This window comes from Budorcas taxicolor, chromosome 10 (genome assembly GCF_023091745.1).
Source record: "Budorcas taxicolor isolate Tak-1 chromosome 10, Takin1.1, whole genome shotgun sequence".
Taxonomy (NCBI): Eukaryota; Metazoa; Chordata; class Mammalia; order Artiodactyla; family Bovidae; genus Budorcas; species Budorcas taxicolor.
The window spans coordinates 63,713,004-63,719,095 of record NC_068919.1 but is presented as its reverse complement, the minus strand read 5'-3'; the positions used below and the strand labels follow the sequence as shown (position 1 = coordinate 63,719,095).

The 6,092-nt window shown below is 42.0% G+C and overlaps 1 pseudogene; it reads right to left on the bottom strand.

The window, feature by feature from the left end:
• Nucleotides 1-3,713: 3,713 nt before the first annotated feature.
• On the bottom strand, nt 3,714-5,573 carry LOC128054415 (dihydrolipoyllysine-residue acetyltransferase component of pyruvate dehydrogenase complex, mitochondrial-like; annotated as a pseudogene).
• Between the last annotated feature and the right edge of the window lie 519 nt (nt 5,574-6,092).

The window sequence follows — 6,092 nt, the reverse complement described above, 5'->3', positions numbered from 1 at the left end:
TGTATAAATAAAGCAATCAAGTCATTCTGAAAGAAGCAATGGAAAATGCCAACAAAGTGGAAAAGTGTAAGAATAAAAGTACCAATTTCTCCCAAATTATCATAGAATTCATACAGTCTTAAAGGAACACAATACTTTACATTTTACCATGTTAAACAATTAGCACAGTTCTTAGATTGGTAGCTTTAGATGAAATATGAGTGGAGTGTTACATCTTTAATTTATTTTGGCAGGTAAACAGTATTAAACTATGTAAGCATTAGTCTTAACTTTATAAAAATAAATAAGATTTAATTACATCTTCAAAAGCATTTACAGTCAGCTTAAGTCATTCTGATTTGTTTATATTTTTCATTCTAATTTATCTTTTAATTTTAAAGATAATGTTGAAGTAATATAATTTTCATTGAACAAATCTAGATGATCTATTGAAGGGAAAGTAATGTTTAGATGGAAAAAAATTTAGTCATATTTTGTAAACTTTTATTACCTTCATTTCAGCAAAATCACTGTTTTCAATTATTTATATAAATATCCCTTCCCTTCAACAGAACATGAAAGCTGTGCAATGATAGTCAGCGGTCTTGGATATTTTGTCAAATTTCAGTCACATAGCACTCATAATTGCACACATTTTAAGGTCTTGTCTTGAAGATTCACATATTATTTGATAGTTTATTGACATTTGTAATTTTATCTTTAAAAGTGTAAACACATCACACACTCACCTCACTTGTACTGTTGCTCACGACTGTTAGGAGAGGCTGCAGGAGGGTTCCTGAATTCATCTGAAAAGCTGGCAGCGGGGTGAGGAAGTGCAGGCATCCCAAGGAGGTGGAGTGGGAACAGGCACCGGTGGAGCCTGGAGGAGCTCTAGGTCCAGAAAAGTACAGAGGGACTTTGACCAGAGTTTCTTGACCATAGTACTTATTTATTTTTGCTATGGTATCTTTATGCTTTTATTTGCACATTTTACTGCTGTAATACAGACCGACAAGATGGAAGACCAGTATTGGACTGTGGTAAATTCAGCAATGTCATATCTCTTAAGACCTATCTGGTCTTTGGTGAGGAGTATTCTCAATGTCATGCTCTATGAAGCTACAGCATCCATTATTGTAAAACCTGTTTTACAATATGAAAATACAGTATCATGGGTCTGAAATGTTTCTGAAACAATCTCATAAGAAATAGGAACTTTTATTTACTTTTTAAATATTTATTTTTCTGCACCTGGTCTTGTGACATGTGAGATCTAGTACCCTGACCAGGGATTGAACCCAGGCCCCTTGCAATGGGAGAAGACTTTTTTCCCTGATTTTTATTTAGTTGTTAGCTCTGAATATGGCAACTAAGTCTCTATATAGGAAGAGTTGGTCTGGATATGATGAAGAATAGAAGACTTAGAGGTTTTGTTTTGATAAATAAAGCAAAACAGGGAAAAGGGCAAGCAATACTGCTTTAAATGTGAGATAAGTGGAAGTTCAAAAACAAGAAACGTGGTGGGAAAGGCCACTCCAGTATTTATTGAGGAAATATTGTGTGATGGGCCAGGCAGGTTCCCATCCCATGAACTGTACATTCTAGTGGGCAGATGGGACACCCCACTTTCTGAACCCCAATCGTGCCCTGGACGTTTTTACTAGCAAGTGTGGTTGGACCTATTTAAGTTGTTGTGTGAAGCAGCGGAATCTGGTGAGTCAAAAATGCGCAAGTTCTGACACTCTGCAGGTTATGAGGAAGGCCTTACAAACAGGTTTTAGTGAACAGATTTCACTCCTTGTGTTGTTTTCATTAAATACTAACCTTTCTGTGATGAGGCAGAACCAAACAGGGTCAAAATCACACATGGATCATTGGAGTTAAGACTTTTTAAAAAATGTTTATTTATGTATTTATTTCAGAGAAGGCAATGGCAACCCACTCCAGTACTCTTGCCTGAAGAATCCCATGGACAGAGGAGCCTGGTAGGCTGCAGTCCGTGGGGTTGCTGAGGGTCGGGCACGACTGAGCAACTTCACTTTCACTTTTCACTTTCTTGCACTGGAGAAGGAAATGGCAACCCACTCCAGTGCTCTTGCCTGGAGAATCCCAGGGATGGGGGAGCCTGGTGGGCTGCCGTCTATGGGGTCGCACAGAGTCGGACACGACTGCAGCGATTTAGCAGCAGCAGCATGTATGTATTTACGGCTGGGCTGGGTCTCTGCTGCTGCATGGGCTTTTCTCTGGTGGCAGCGGATGGGGGCTCCTGTCTCACTGCAGCACCTGGGCTTCCCATTGCAGTGGCTTCTCTGCTGGTGTGCAGGTTTCCATACTTGTGGCACTGGGGCTCAGAAGTTGCGACTCCCGGAGTCTGTGGTATGTGTGCTTAGTAGTGGCCTATGGGCTTAGTTGCCCCACTGCATGTGGGATCTTCCTGGACCAGGGATGGACCCCATGTCTCCTAAATTGGCAGGTGGATTCTTTACCCCTGAGCCACCAGGGAAGCCTTGGAGTTAATCTTTTAATAAGTAAGCTTCAAAAAGAAATAACAGAGCCTCAAGGATGACAATGGTCATCTTACTTGCATTCATCTTCCTAATAATAATTGCTGGTATTTATTGAGTGCTCTGTGTATACCACACATCAGTATGTACTTTAAATGCATTATACAATCTATTATGTAATTGTACCAAAGATATGTTGAATATTGATGTTTAATGTCCCATTTTCAAGTAAAGTATACTCACCACCATCTATTAATATTATGTCTGTTTCCAGGAGCTCAGTTTCTCCGGCTTAATCCTGTTATGGAAGGCTTGCAAGACACACATCTCAGCAGGTTATAGCTGAAGTCTTTTCTTTTAATGTATTATTTTATCATTTACACTTAATATTTTTGTGTTATATCTACTGGTGTTGTTTCTAACTAAAATTAGTCCATTTCTAAGTAAGTACATCTTATGATGTCAACATATCATTTGTGATTTTTTTCTCTGTTAAATTCTATAAGCATATCCTTTTATTTGAGGCAATTATAGAATTCCGCTCTCACAATGACATATTTAAATTGTTTAAATAGATACCCACACAAATTCTCATTTATACCAAGGAGCTGGTCATTTCTGAAGTCATGGAAAAATAAACAAAGAACAGCTGGTTGAGCCGTCCTATAAAAATGTTGACTTTTAAATTTTTCTCATATTTTCCTTTAAGCTCTCCATGTTTCCCATCCATGATAAACCAAGATTATATAACAGAAATTTTCAAATTAGGCTTAAATTCCAAAATCAAGTTTCAGTTCAAATCCTTTCTCCAAGAGAACTAGTTTTCCCAACTTCTTCTCTTTTTCTCAAATCTAATCAAAACATTTGCAATAATTAAAATTCAAAACCTCAGGGTCTCATCAAGGTTACTCTTATGTGTCTGTCTCAATAGGGAACCACAATTCTACCTCTGCATTTCTAGTGGAAGGACTTGCCACCAAAGGGCTAGGCCACAGGCCCCTTGACTAGGAGTACACAGCTTAAAATCTGGTGTTTATTAAATGTGCACAATATTGGGATGTAATTGGCATTTTAAAAAATTCAGTAATGCCCATTACAAATATCTGGACAGACTCAAAAATAACTGGTTAACCTTAAAATAAAGAGAACCACCATTTAATAACATATTTATACCGTGGTAAGAATGAAACAGTATGACCTAGGAGAGTCTAGAAATTCTTGGATTAATTATAATAACATGGTGATAGCTTTCTCAAGGTACTTTCTTAAACTCAGCAAGCCACTGGGCTCCATCTGCTCCATCCACAGCCCGATGACCACAATTAAGTGTAACAGACATCATGCTAGCCACATCAAATCCTTTTTCATTATCTGCTGGAACCAGTCTATCCTCTGAAGCACCAACTGCCAAAATACGTGCTTGGGTGGGTTAATAATACCAGAGTTCTTAATCCCAAACTTTCCTAAATTTGAGATTGTAAAAGTGCCACTCTGGAACTTATGTGGCTGTAGTTTACCCTCTCCTGCTTTGGTTGCTAAAGAAACAACGTCATTAGCAACAGTTTCCAGTTCTTTTATATGTGCACAAAATACAATAGATGTGATGAGTCCTGCAGGAGTAGTGACTGCAACACTGATATCAACATGATTTTGTCTTACAACTGTGTCCAACCAAGAAGAATTTCCTTCAGGAACTTTTAAACATGCCAAAGCCTAAGCTTTTATAATGAAGTCATTGATGGAAATTTTGCTTTTTCCTTGTAACATCTTTCCGTACCAACAAAATTTCTCCCATATTTACATCAATAGAAAGGTAATAATGAGGTATTGTTTGCTTAGATTGCATTAACTGCTGTGCAATGACTTGGTGAATGTTGGTGACTGGGATATCTGTGAAGACACCTGTAGGAACTGGAGCCACTCCTCGACTCAGGGGAGGCACAGCGGCTGCTGGAGTGGGAGCAGTTTTCATAGGCGCAAAGGAGTTGATGTCCTTCTTAATGATTCTGCCATCTGGTCCTATCCTTTTTACTTGTGTAAGGTCAATCTTCTCTGCTGCCAACTTCTTTGCAAGCAGGCTAAGGAGCACTCTTCCCTTTGGTCCAGCTGGAGCAGCTAGCCGGGGGGCTGAAGGTGGATGGGCTAGGTGGTGTGCTGGTGGTTTTAAATCAGTTACTTCAGTTGGCCAATAGTCAGCAAACGCTGGTATATCTGCCTCTTTTTCTACAATGATACAGGGTGGGGTTCCTAGAGGGACATCTCGTGTGCCTTCAGGGATCAGGATTTTTGCCTTCTTCCTGCACTTCAAAACCTACAGAGGCCTTGTCAGTCTCTATCTCTGCCAATAAATCTCCTGCGTTTGGCTCCTCACTTACTTCTTTTTTCCCCATCTCTTAACTGTGCCCATGGTCATGACGGGAGAGAGGGCAGGAAGAACCACCTGCATATGAGTAGGAGATGAGCTACCAGGAGCCTGAGCAGAAGGTGCAGGTGATGGAGCAGGGGCGGCAGGGGTTAGTGCCGGGGCTCCTGGTGGGGCAGGTGCTGCCAAAGAATCAAGTGTGTAATTTTTAAAGGTTTCAATATCTTCAGACTTTTCAACTGTGATACAGATGACTGCTCCAACTGGAACATCTCTGATACCTTCAGCAACAAGGATCTTTGCCATATAACACTCCTCCACGCTCTCAAATCCAACAGTAGCTTTATCAGTTTCAACCTCTGCAATTAGTTCACCTTCATTGATTTTTTTCGCCTTCCTTCTTTTCCCAGCGGGCTATGGTGCCTGCCTGCATTGAAGAGAAAACTGAAGGCAATAGAACCTTCTGATGCGTGGGTAGGCTATGCCAGCGGCGGCTAGGCGATCCCCAGAGCTGCAGCAAGACGCGATTCCACGGTGTGGCCCAAGAGATGGGGCTCCAGCCGCAGAGTGCGGGGACCCCGCCATACCCTGTGGTCTTGCTGCTGTGACGAGCCAGCCTGCGGGGTCACGCACGGAGCTCCCGGCTCCACCCGCAAGGCCGTCCACTGAGCCCCGAATCCTGCCCTTGGTGCATTCTGAGCCCGTCGCGCACAGACGCGCCACATAGTGCCACGGAGCCAACATCCGAAAAGCAACGCCGTCTCCGGAGTGACTTCAAGAGCAGCGCGGCGTTGCCGTCAGCCGCGCCGCGCGGCCGCAAATTGTCGTAAAATGGTCTGGAACGATTCGCCACACCGGCTCCGCGGGCCGGAAACGTGGTGAACGTACGGTCTTTCTCCGTGAAATGGGGGCTAAGGATGACCCAGAGCGAGTCAGGAAGGCTGCTATAGAGCCACGCGGGGCAGGGGCGTTTCAGCAGGCCGAATCTGGGAGAATTAGGCTTAGAGAGGAGTGGAATGTGGTGGACTCTGTGGTGAAGGCTTCTCTGGGGAGGACAGGACCTGAGCGCTGTCTGTGATTCTTAATTGTAGCTTAAATTATGGATGATACTTTGGCGTGAATTAATTTTTTAAAATTTTGTGATCCCATTTTTATTTATTTTTTATGCAAAGACTTCCTCTCCTGATCCTCACTTTCTCCTTTCCTAGCTGTGATTTTTATCTGTTTCTTACAACTTGATTTGT